The 12,784-nt window shown below is 48.7% G+C and overlaps 1 long non-coding RNA gene across 1 annotated transcript; it reads left to right on the top strand.

The window, feature by feature from the left end:
• Window positions 1–10,970: 10,970 nt before the first annotated feature.
• LOC129146314 (uncharacterized) lies at window positions 10,971–11,719 on the top strand. The gene is made up of 3 exons (XR_008552876.1): window positions 10,971–11,012; window positions 11,227–11,362; window positions 11,535–11,719. It is a non-coding gene; the product is annotated as an uncharacterized LOC129146314 (long non-coding RNA).
• The last annotated feature ends 1,065 nt before the right edge of the window (window positions 11,720–12,784 follow it).

The following is a 12,784-nucleotide window of genomic DNA, read 5'->3' as shown; positions in this document are numbered from 1 at the left end:
CGCCACCTGAGGTTTCGGGGAATACCCCAAGGCCGGGTATCCTGGGAAAGCACCCAGTGCAGAAGATTGGAAAGGATACCCACCCCACTCCCTCAGCCTGAGGTTTTGGGGAATGCCCCAAGGCCAGGTATCCTGCGAAAGCAGGAAGTCCAAAAGAGGGGAAAGGATGCCACCCCGGACAACAGGGTCATCTCCACCAGGTCCCTGAGCTGGAGGATGCGCAGCAGCACACCACTGCTGCAGGTCCAAGCCCCCCTGCTAGAGGACACCCCAAAGGGCTGTCCCTCTGCGCTAGGCCCAGAGCTGGAAGATGCCTGGGGGGACATCGGCACCTCTGTGGCTAGACCCCAGCAGGAGGACCCTGGGGATCACAGCAGCACCTTGGTGTCAGTCCTCCACGGAGGACACTGGGGAGCACGATAGCACCACTGAGACAGGCCCCCAGCTGGAGAGGGACCAGGAAAGCAGGGCCAACACAATCAGTCCAGCTCCCCAGCCCTCCAGCACCACCCTAAGACGTCCCCCAATACGTGACTGGCCTTCCAGTGCAGTGGCCCCTTCAGCAATCATCAGGGCCAGAGATAGAGTATTAGAAATTATCCTAGAATTTTGTTGCTGATGTGCAGCATTGGAACTGGAGAGCAACAATGATTAAAAATAGCGCCATACCTGGCAGAAAACCCTCCACCCCCAAAGAACAACCACTCAGTGGCCATGGTGAACAGGAGTACACCAGGGAAGGTTGAGGCTCTGGAGAGGCTCTGGGGCTGGGCCCAGTCAGAGGGGCCAGGAGCAGCATGAGACTCACAGGACTGCAGCACAGAAGTCTGGGCAGCACAGATGTCCCTGGAGCAGAGCAGGTGAAGGACCAGTCGGGCAACGAAACTGGTGAAGCATCTGGAGAGGAGCAGAGCGGGTGAGGGTTGGCGTGCGGAGGGGTTGGGGAGAGTTGAGCAGGTACAGGACCAGGAGAGGGGTGTGGGGCTGTGTGGGCAGAGCCTCCATAGGCCCCAGGGCCACAGACGAGGAACCCTGGGCCTCTCTCCCCCATCTTAGGTACTGCCCCCTTGGTGGGAGAAACCTGCTGCTCACCCCTGGGCACACGGATGGTGCAGAGGATGCAGGAGCTCTTGCAAAGGTTTGGGCCTGGTTGGTAAATCGTGCAGATTGCAAGGAGCAGATAGAGAGGCTCTCTAGCTCCCCTTAAGAAAGACTCTGGGACCAGTATATTAGAATCCAAATGGGACTCTCCAAGATGGGCAGAGATTATTCACAGAGCAGCCCTACTCCACCATGACCTGCTCAGCTGGAAAATCCGCACATCTTCCTGCTCCACGAAGCCTAGGCTATGATCAATCTCAGTCCCGCAGTGAGCACACCTAGGTGTCCATTGTCCCCTGGGCCGAAGCTGCAGCTCGTCATGGAGTCAGATGAGCAAGTTGCAGGAGGGATTTTGCAACTTGGGATTCTTACACAGTGTCAGTCCAGCTGGAATTTCTCCTTTTAAAAATCCTGTCCAGACGGCCACCCACCCCTCCTCCTCCCTGGATTCAAACCCTGCAGGGTGACCTTAGCCAAATTGGAAACATTAATATCGCCCAACAGATGCAGGCTTTGGACACCAGTCTCTGCCAATTAAATCACTGGGTACAGGAACGAAAAACTACAGGGGCTGTCTACCTTAAATTTGTGTTTTTTCATCATTGTTTAGATGGTGTTCAATTCCCTTCTAAAACTAAGGTTTTGCTAAGTCTGGTAAATGCAAGTGAGGTGAGGTATGTGTGTTTGGAAAAAGAAATGTATGGAAGAGGGATTTTCTGAAGGGCCTTAAGATAATGTAAAGCAGGATGGGTAAAATGAAATGGCATTAGAATGAAAGCAAGCAAAAGAAAGTGTTGAAGGTCTGAGAGAGATTTTGGTGAGAAATCGTGTGTACTCAGGTGTCTCCCCCTCCTCCAACACATTCATGGGCTTGCTCATCTGACCAGCAAAGCCCCCTCTGACTGACATTTTGTCAGCTGAAGCTGGGGCCAGGACATCCAAACTTGGACCAACTCTCCCTTACTGCCATGGATCCTTCCCATAGTAGGCCTGGTGATCATGATCATGCTTTTATTTGTTTCTACACCCCATTTTCTCTGCTTTATCCAGGAAAAGCTCTCTGAGGTGAGCCTTCGCACTCCCAGACCCGGAAAAGCCATTCCTGTTATTGACAGATGAGCAACAGGGCGTTGCTCTAGGGGTTCTGGGCCAACCTACGCCAGTCCAGCGAGCAGTTGCTTATTTCTCTAAACAAATGGATCCCACTGTAAGAGGATGGCAGCCCTGCCTGCGTGCCCTTGCGGTAGCTGCTCGTCTCGCTAGACCTAAGGCCTTAAAACCCACACTGGGCCAACCTGTAAATGTTAGTTCTCCCCATCGGCTCCAGGACCTGCTCACTCATCAGGCTCTCTCCCCTCCATCACCCTCTTGTCTGTTAGATTTCAACTCTCTTTGTCAAAGACCCTCTCATCTCCCTCTCCCAATCCTCCACTCTCCATCCTGCCAGGCTTCACGGGTGTTCCACTCCCTAACGCATGTAACAACCTCTTCTTACTACAGTGGACACCATCACCAGTCGGACAGTGGACCTGCCTTTATCTCAAAGATTACTCCACAGGTCTCCTCCCTGGGCATCACCTGGGAACTACACATTCCCTCCCGACTGCAATCCTCTGGTAAGGTAGAACGGGTAAATGGTCTGACCAGAGACCACCTAGCCAAACTCTCCACTGAGCCCGCAAATCCTGGGTGGAGCTGCTCCCACTGGCTTTAGTGCACCTCCGAGCCACTCCCCGTGGCCCCTTGTTCCTGAGCCCCCTTGAACGGATGTATGGCAGACCTCTTCTTACTAACCATGAGCTCCGCGTCCAACCTACACTGTTGGCTGGATATTTTCCATACTTCTCTTTGCTCAGACAGCTGCTCCAAGAACACACAGACCTTTGTCTGCCACAACCTGTGCCTCCATTCCCTGATGCACCTGTCAACCTGCTGTGCCCTGGAGACCAGGTTCTTGTGAAAGCCATCTCTCCAAAACCACTTCCGCCAAAGTGGATGGGTCCACACACGATCATCCTGACTATACCAATGGCTGTCAAGGCATCAGCTGTCCAGGGTCAAAGTGGTCCCTGTGGACAAGCAGTATGTATACAAGCACATGGGCCCAACTCGGGTTTGCATCAATGCATCCCTGGTCCACATCCCACTCAGCCTATAGAGTAGAGGCCCTCTGATTCTCCTTCCTCTGTTTCTTTTTTTTTTTTTTTAAAGATTTATTTATGCAAGCACTGGGTACAGTCAGAAGCACAGGAGGGTGAGAGAACTCACCAGAGACAAAGCGAAGAGCAGAACAGGCTGACTTGACGAAGCACACTGCTGAGGGGAGCAGTGGGCGGCAGGAGAGGTCTGCCCGCCATGTGGGACCCTCGCCTTGAGGCCAGGGATTGAACCAGTGCTGTAGAGGCTGTGGGCAGCTTCACGACCCAGCGCTCAACCGTCAACCGCTGCGCCACCGGGGAGGCCCTTCTCCTTCCTCTGTTTCTAATCCCATCTCTTCAAGCCACTTCCAGTTCTTCTGTCTATGCCCAGCAATTCCAGATCAGCACAGCCTCGGACCAGGTATTACCACTCATAGGGCTTCTTATCCTAATCTCCTCATTTTTTCTTTTTGCCCCATGCTTACTCCATTTCATCCAACACCGGATCCAAGAACTGTCCCATACCACCTTTAACCAACTCCTTCTCCACCCATATCCTCGCGCTGCAAAGACTGTCTCATAACCAGGCCTGAGCGCCCACCCTGGTCTTCGCCCCTGTCCAGCAGGAAGTAGCCAAAGAGAGAACCATTTCCCCTTTTCAACAAAAGGCTGGTATGAAAGGTCGATGCAGGGGCCAGGAATGGGGAAGCCCACATACAAACAACAAGATGGCCCTGACACCAGTACCCCTGATTCCATCAAACCAAAACTGAAGCCATTAGCAGGAGAAAACAACTCGGCTCCACAAAAAAACAACTTAGTTCCCCCTAAGCCTGTTTTCCCCCGCTACCAACCCAGTTTTCCTGCCTAACCTCTCCTCACCCTATGAAATGACATCTCCCCCCACAACGGGCATGATTTCAGGGACACCCATCTTGGGTACGACGCTTGCCTGGGGGTGCAATGAATTGTCCCTTCCTTTGAGGAAGTTTAGCTTGGCTCCCCTTTTCTTTACTGCGCCAAACTGTTACAGGGCAGCCCCGGTATAAAAAGGGTTGTCTGTTTCCCGATTCTGGTGGAGTGTTTCGGATTCTGGTGGAGCTGCCCGGACAGGGCCGGTTCTGAGATGGGCAGAGTTGGGGGTCCTGGAGGGCGGCATCCTGGTGGTGAGATGCTCTGTGAGGAGTCAGAGAAGCAGGGCTCAGAGGAGAGGAGACTCGGGGGAATGCTCTGGGTGTGAGGTTTCCAGCTTTTCTCCCCAGGACCCCTCTCTCCAGCCTCTGGATAACAAAACCTGGGGAAACAGGAAAGTAGATCATTTTTTCCTTTTACAACCTATTTAGTATTGAGGACTTTAAAAAAAAAAAACATAACATTTAAAGAATACTGTTAAATTTACAGAAAAGTTGCAAAGATAGTACAGTTCTTATTCATCCCACACCATTTCCACTTTGTTAACATCTTACATGAATACAGTTGTCTTTTTTTTTTTCACAGCTAATGAAGCAATGTTGACACAGTTACCAAACTCTGTGCCTGATTTCATCAGTTTTTCCTAATGCACATTTTATGTTCCATAATCCAAATTGCCTCACTCAGTTACAGCCAGTTCTCCTCGATGTGCCTCTTGCTGACTGTTTCTCTGACTTTGCTTGTTTTTATAACGTTGACATTGGTGAGGAGTGATATTTTGGAGAGGTGTTGGGTTCACAGTTGGGGTTCTTGGGTCACGTCTGAGAAAAGTTTCACCAGATTCCCCCTTTCACATACACAGTGAGTTTTGTCTCTGCCAAAGAGAAGTTTTATTATTTCTTTTTTTAAAAAAAGGGAAAGAGTCAGAACCCTGCTACCCTCCCCCACCCACTGAGTAGGCTCTCTCCCCGACCAATGGAAAGGAGGGAAAAAAAAAAAAAAACTGCAAGAAAGAACTACAGATCAAGTGGGACACTGAGTAGAGAGGAACTATTTCAGGCACCGCACCCCACAAATGGGAACTGTGGAGAACAGTGAAGAAATCACCACAGAGGTGATCGAGCGGCTCCGGGCGCCATCAGAGGAAGACAAGGACTCCACAGAGACCTACAAATAGCCTAAGGCCAGCTGAGAACCACTGGGAAAAAGCAAAGGTCAGCAAGGACAGGTCTCTGGTGCCACCTCATGACCAGAACAAAATCACCAACTAACTGATTCCCTGTTGGAACTAAGTAAATACAGAGGGAGGGAACTGTAAGGGACAGTGCCCAGCAACACAGCATCAACACTCTGGTGGAGTGTTGTCTCCAGTGCTAGTCTCAGTCTGGTGAACAGTTTCCGACACCCCTAAAGGAGCACTCCAAAGAGATGGAAGCCACCCTTAGGACAACTTGGATCCTTCTCCTTTGGGGACTTGCTAAGCAAAATAAGTCAGAAGGAAAAAAGATAAATATCATTTGGCTTCACTTGTATGTGGAATACAGAGAAATGGAACAAAGTGTCAGGAAAACAACCAAACTTACAAGCTGGCCATAAATCTAAGGCATTCAGCAGGGTTGGGGGAGCGAGGGTCAAAACAGGGGAAGCAAGCGCACAGGGGAGTGTGATGACGGATCACAGTGGTGGGGAAACTATGGGGACTACACCTGAGAGGAAAAATCAAATACTGTACAAAAATTAATGGTTTAAGAAAATAAATAAATAAATATTTTATCATTTTTTTAAAAAACGTGCAATTTGTCATTCTAAGACAGACCACCAGCCTCTGCAGATTCTTGCATTTGGGAGGGCCCCTGGCAGGTAGTAGGTTTGTTTGGCATTAAAGTCCTTCTGGCCCCAGTCTTATGTCCAGGTTCTGATCATTCTGCCCCACTGGAAGGCCTGGTGCAGCTGCCACCTATGGGACTCTGGGAACTCCCCCCTAGGTCAATATTGAAGATCAAAAGTCGATGTGTCCAGTATCACCAGGCCTTTAACTTAAGAGTCAGGAGCCCTGAGGGCATCTCTTAGGCCCAGGAAGGGGGCAAAGAGAGAGGACACCAGGTTCTGGCTCCCAAGTACGGAGAGGGGGGGAGGGGCCACTCTCTAGGCTCCAAAAGCTGGGTGGCCTCGCCCTGGGTACTTGCCCTGGAGCATGGGGATGGGGAGATACTTTCCCTTTAAGGGAGAAGTGAGTCAGCAGTCAAGGCCCCTTCCATTGATCTTGTGGCCTCCTCAGACTCCAGGCTCCACCTACCTCCTGCCTCTGTGCTCCAGAACAAGGAGTCCAAGGCCTGGGCCACTCCTCCTGGTGCAGGGATTCCTGGTGCCAGGACAGTGTCCAGGCACTGAGGGCTGTGAGCTGTGATGGCCTCAGACTGGGCTGTGAGGTCCCAGCACAGGGAGGGCTGCCCCCAGCAGGAGACACAGGCCTTGTGCTCCCCCCCTCTGGGCTCCTTGCTTCTCCCTGTCACCCCAGCAAAGGGCACTTTGCTCTGAAGAGGAGGCCCCTAGATGACCCCCTCTATCTTCTTTTCCCTTTCTTCCCTGTGTGTTTGAATTATACCTTATGTCTCTGCCTGGAGAAGGCCTTACACTTAAGTACAGTTTCCCAGCTGATCACAGAGTAACATCTGTGTGGTGACAGCCCAACTGAAAACAGACTATCCCAACCCCAGCCAGAGCCCCTGGGCCTCTCCCACACAGACCATCCCCGCTGCCCAGTGTCCACTAAGCTGACCCTTCTCTGCCCCCACCATCTGGCTCCTCCCCCTCTACTCCTATTGGCCTCCCTCCCCTAAAGCCCCTATTTCCTCCCTCTGCTCCAGGAGCCTCCCCTCTTTCTAGCCCATGACCCTGAGGGTCTCTCCTCCTACCCCTCTTCCAGCCCATCCTGGGGATGGAGGGATTAGTGTTGATTCCCTGGAGAAGGAGCCTCCATCCCTGGAGTCAGCAGCTGGAACAAGTGACAGGGACACTGGGTCAAGGTGTCATCCCAGGAGACTGAGGGCACCTGGCATGCTGTGGGGCCCACCCTGGTCATTATCCAGCTGTTATGGCCTGGGGATCTGCTCCTGCCTGAACCAAAGTCTGTGGTGATTAGTGGACAGGGGCCATCATGTCAGCGTGTATTAGGAAACAGGTCAGACTGAGAACCATAAGCTGTATGGGGCTCCCCCTCCTGTGCACAGCCCTGTCCTTCTGGGAGACCCTGAGAACCTAGGAGATCACAGGGTTCTCCCCCTCTGTCCTCAGCCCTGTGGCCACACGGGGGCGCTGCGGCGCTGTCCTAGTCTGGCAGCCAGGGGAGAGGCTGGGTGTGTGTGACTCAGGCTGAGAGGGTGAGCTGGGGCTGAGCATCCCTGGGGGAGGGGGTGAAGGTGCCCTGTGAGCAGCCCTGGCACCAGGCTGGGTGGGGGGAGTGGAGGAGAGGAGAGGAGGCTCTGGAGCTGCCCCGTGTCTGAGGCGCCATCTTCTCTCCCCACAGCCTCCCTCTGCAGCCCCTTGATGACCACACCCTAGAGACCGCAAAGCAGATGCTTTTCCCTTCCACTCCCTGTGCCTTTCCTGAGGCCTGTTTTAATGTTTTTATTTTAAATAATTTAATTTATATAAAAATTGGTAGAAGATTCCTGTGTATCCCACACGCCTTTTCTCTGTTAACGTGGATCTCTCTGTCTTGTCTGTACAGCCAATGGAGCAATAGTCACATGTTATGAATAATCCCCATACCTGACTTGGGTGTGGTTAGTGTTTCTTTTGGCTTCTCCAGGCTCCCATCCTGATACCACATTAAGTCCCAGTCACGTCTCTGAGGCTCCTCTGGCTGAGTCAGTCTCTCAGACTCTCCCTAGTTTTGATGGTCTTGACAAGTTGAGTTTGGCTGCCTGGGGTGATGCGGTTGGGAAAAAAACTGAAACATGAAGGGTCATTCTCAGCACAGAGCCCTGGAGAGTCACCTGCACGTGATCCTCACTGGTGATGTCACCTTCCCTCCCTGACTAAGGTTGGGTTTCCCCTGCCACTGGAGGAGGGTCCCACATGGCGCGCAGACCTCTCCTGCGGTCCTGCTCCCCTCAGCAGTGTACTTCAGTCCTTCTGCCTGCTCTGCTCCCCGCTCTGGCTCTGGTGAATTCTCTCACCCTCCCGTGCTTCTGACTGTACCCAGTGCATGTATAAACAAAAAACAAACATAAATAAATAAATGAAAACATGCCTCTATATAAAAAAAAATATTTTAATTTTGTTAGTGAATGTCATTCTTCTTGTGGTAGTCACTGAAAATATGCCAGGTAAATTTATGTTTCACCCAACAAAAATTTTGAAAGCAGATTAACATTCAAAAATCAACAAATGCTTCCTTCTCAGAGTATTGCCATTATTGACTACATTGGGAACAATAATAGAGCAAATTAAATTTGATTTCATTTCCAAGATTAGAAAGGCACTAGAATTAAACTACTTGAAGGAGTCACTGATTATTGAATCTTATGCATTCTGATAAGGTATTTTTCTCAAGCCAGGAAAATATGCATACAAATTTGACACTGAGACTTCAAGAAAACACAGATGACCTGGGTAGTTCTATCAGCACCTCAGTAAGTGAGCTGGAAACACCAAGTTTATAGCTCACAGGGACCCCTTAGGTTGAAGGAGTAAATCTCTCCAAGGGCAACGTCAAAGAATATACTAAACATGAGGAGGGTTGGTTGCCGATGAGAGAAAATCTCCCACAAGTCATATTCTTTTTGTAGTGTATGGGCCTCTTTAACAGAAACTTGATCTGAAATAAAGTAAGTTGGGAGCTGGGTGTTGCCATGATTGAGGTTTCACAGGTTTCACAGGTTTCACAGGTTTCAAAGGCAGGAATGCACTGGAGTTCTGGAAGGAAGTGAAACCTGCAACTAAGCTGACAGATTCCAGGAAGTGCTCTTGGTCCAAATCTGCTTCCCCTTTTTGCATTTCCTCCTGTCTTCTTTCTCCCTGAAGTTTGCCTCTCTCTTGTCTTCACATCACAAAGTGGCCTATAGTGGAAGGCCACATGAAGTGGCAAACTTTATTCTTGTACATAATGTTGAAATTCCTGGATGAGACCATAGTTGGTCAGTTAGTTCATGTTGCCTGAACTTCAACAGTCAGCAGTATTTATGCATACAAGAACTGGGGTACAGGCCAGGGGTGCAGGGTTGGGGGGTGAGAGGATTCACCAGAGACAGAGTGGGGAACAGAACAGGCAGATCAACGGAAATACACTGCTGAGGGGAGCAGTGGGCGAGTCAGGAAAGGGATGCTGTGCTACGTGGGTTGCTCCCTGGCCTGGGATCAAACTCGTGCTTCAGTGGCTGAGGATAGCCTCATAGGTTGCGTCTTAACCCCTTGTGCCACCAGGGAGGCCCCTGAAATATTCAGTTTTGAAACCTACCCTAAATTTCCCAGTGGTCAGTGTTATAACTAAGTATACAAAGTACAAAAAATATGTCTAATATAACAAAAAAAACTAAAAATAAATTTGTTCTACCCTTGCTTCCTTGCTTGCTCAACAGTCAAATTACATTTTTGATAAAGGATTGTGAAATGTGAAATTTCCATAGAAGAGTCATGAGTTTGTTCAATACTCTAGAAATAGATGTTTACTAGATATGCAATTTCGCCATAGCTTGCCGTTAAAATTTATTTCTTTGGGAAATGAAATATCAAATGTCATGAGAATAAGTTGAAGTGAAAGCTAATATGGTCACATTACATTCAAACAAAAATAATAAAATTGCAGGGAATCATAAAAAAGAGAAGCACGTGTAAAATAGTATTAGGTGAAAAAGGCATTATACAAATTTTATGATATCATTTGTAGAAGCTTAAAAACATCATCTCAATTTCAGTGATTCCTGAGTTGTATGATAATGGACAATGCACTTTTTCTTTAATACTGGAACTGTTATTAATGACTACTGCTATTTAATAATTTAAAAAGTTTTTTTTTTAATAAAGAGAAGGTGCTATCCCTGTATTAGGAATAGCGCTGGAATAGTGGAAATGCTGTCTTGATTGCTGACACGAATCAGTAGTGATACATTACTAATGTGTCACTAGAAAAGGGTAAGAGCAGAGTGTGGTGCTGGATGAGAGCAATGCTGAAGAATATTCAGGCTCCTTTTAAATAAACTTTCCAGTTGAATATCTGATTGTTCCCATACCTTTCATTGAAAAGGTTTTCCTTGACCCAATGCATTACTTTGCTGTGTTTGTTAAAAATTAAGTGATTGCCCAAGTGTATCTATTTCTGGACACTCTAATCTGTTCTGTTGATGCCTGTCAGGACTTAGGCCAGGATCACACTGTCCTGATTAATGCAGCTTTAGTAAATGTTGAATTCAGGTACTGTAAATTTTGCAATTTGTTCTTTCTTAAAAGGAAAAGGTATATATGTCCATTTATTTGTGTATTCTGCAACCAACCTAAGAGAGGAAATGTTTGGAGGCTTTACAAGTAGCTGAGTGACTGAAACTGTTCCCGGTTTTGCTGCTGTCACAGCCTGGCAGGGAAGGCGAGACCTGGAGCCGGGCGCCTCTCTAAGCTTTCAGTGTAGCCATTTGCCAGGCCTTTCGGCCGCTGCAGCAGCTGTTTTGAGTGTCGTTTGTCTGGTGCTGTGCTGGGGCATCTCAGCAGCTCCGTTGAGCATCTCCTGTTGTGTCTTCTGCTCTCTTCGTGAGTTGGATCCCGGCCTATGGTCTGGCGGCCACATGCTCCAGGTCCCCAGTGGCAGGAAGACGCTACTTGGGAACATTTGTGTTTAGAACTTTAAAAGACTGGACACTGCTTCAGGTGAGGTAAATGGCCATTTGTGGTCTCAGTAACTCTTTGTTTTTCCCTGGTTTTTAAATAAACCCCATTATTGTTGTCCTCTGAGGCTGAGTGGTTTTGTAATTGTGTGCACGGGGGAAGAACTCAGACTGGTAAACAATTTGAGCAGTGACCTTGGTCAGCTTTCATGCCTCTTTTGCCCTGTATCATTTTTATTTTGCTCTTTTCCTTCCAGACTTGCCTGGCCGCTTCTGCCCTTCTCCTATGAGTCTCCACCAGAAAGTGCCTTATTCTTGTTGTAAGCCCTCAGGCCTCAGCGGTCCTGCTCTGGGCCAACTCTATTTGGCTGGATATTTACATGCAATGGAATGGTAACTCTGGGTGTTTCATTTAGTAACTAACTATAGTCTTTCTGTTCTCTTTATTGCTCACTAAGTGTGTTGAAGTCCTCTTCTATTGGAGATCTTATGCACTAGAGTAAATAAATAAATAAATAGATTAATTAATTAAATCCCAGTTCCAGGCCATCACCTTCCCTTCCAGGCTCTAACAGCAGAAAAGCTGGGAACAGGTGAAGAAGCTGTGATTGCTTCTCAGCCTTGGACTTGTGCCAGAGACTTGGGGGACATGGAAGGAGACACTGGGAACAGATGTGGGTGAGACACCTATGGGGAGATTACAGTGGCAACATTTATCTTGATTTTGATTTTGCTCTTTTCCTTCCAGACTTGTCTGGCTCTTTCTGCCCCTTTCCTATGGGTCCCCACCAGAAGGTGCCTTAGACTTTTGACAGATTTGGGGGCCTCAGTGTCCCTGTTTTGGATCAAATTGTTTGGCTGAGGTGACCCACAAGGGGATGGGTAAATTGGGGTGCTTGATTGGGAAACATATTCTCTATTCTGTCCCTTCATTCTCTTTCTTACACAGTGATTGTATTAAAGTCCTTCCCATTAAATGTCTTATGCACTAGAGTATGTTTTGTTTTCATGAGGCAGATGGCAGAACCTGCGTGGGCAGGTTTGGGAGTCTTGGGTTCTCTCACCCTGCCTGGTAACAGAACCTCCTTTACTGTGGATATCACACTGTTACAGTCCTGCCCCTAGGCAAAAAAAAAAAAAAAAAAAAAAAAAGAAGATTTCTCAAAATACCGAAAATACACCTTCCATATGGTCAAGTATTCCATTCCTTGGTATATATCCAAAGGAGGTAAAAACACTAATTCCAAAGGATATGCGCCTCCTGTGCTTGTTGCAGCCTGAGCACAATAACCAACTATGGAAACACCTCAGTGCCCAATGACAGATGAGTGGGTTAAGAAGAGGTGGTAGACAGACACAATGGAATACTACTCAGCTGTGAAAAAGTTGAATTTGCAGCAACATTGACAGATGTGGAGGGGATTATGCTAAGTGAAATAAGTAAGAATGAGAAAGTCAAATACTGAGTGATGTCACTCATTAGTGGAATATAAAGAAACCAAGCAGGGACAGACAAGACTAAACCAAAACATACTCTAGAAATATAAGGCTATGTGAGGGCCTCCCCAGTGGTGCAGCAGTTGAGAACCCAATTAACTGGGTTGCGAAGCTGCCCGCAGCCTCTGCAGCGCTGGTTCGATCCCCGGCTGCTCCCCGGCCACCGGAGGAGGGTCCCACATGGCGCGCAGACCTCTCTGCCGCCTGCTGCTCCCCTCAGCAGTGTATTTCGGTCCTTCTGCCTGCTCTGCTCCCCGCTCTGGCTCTGGTGAATTCTCTTACCCTCCCGCACTTCTGACTGTACCAGTGCTTGTATAA

This window comes from Talpa occidentalis, unplaced genomic scaffold (genome assembly GCF_014898055.3).
Source record: "Talpa occidentalis isolate TD23 unplaced genomic scaffold, MPIMG_talOcc4v2.1 talOcc4.2, whole genome shotgun sequence".
Lineage (NCBI taxonomy): Eukaryota > Metazoa > Chordata > Mammalia > Eulipotyphla > Talpidae > Talpa > Talpa occidentalis.
This window is presented reverse-complemented; position numbering and strand designations above follow the sequence as displayed.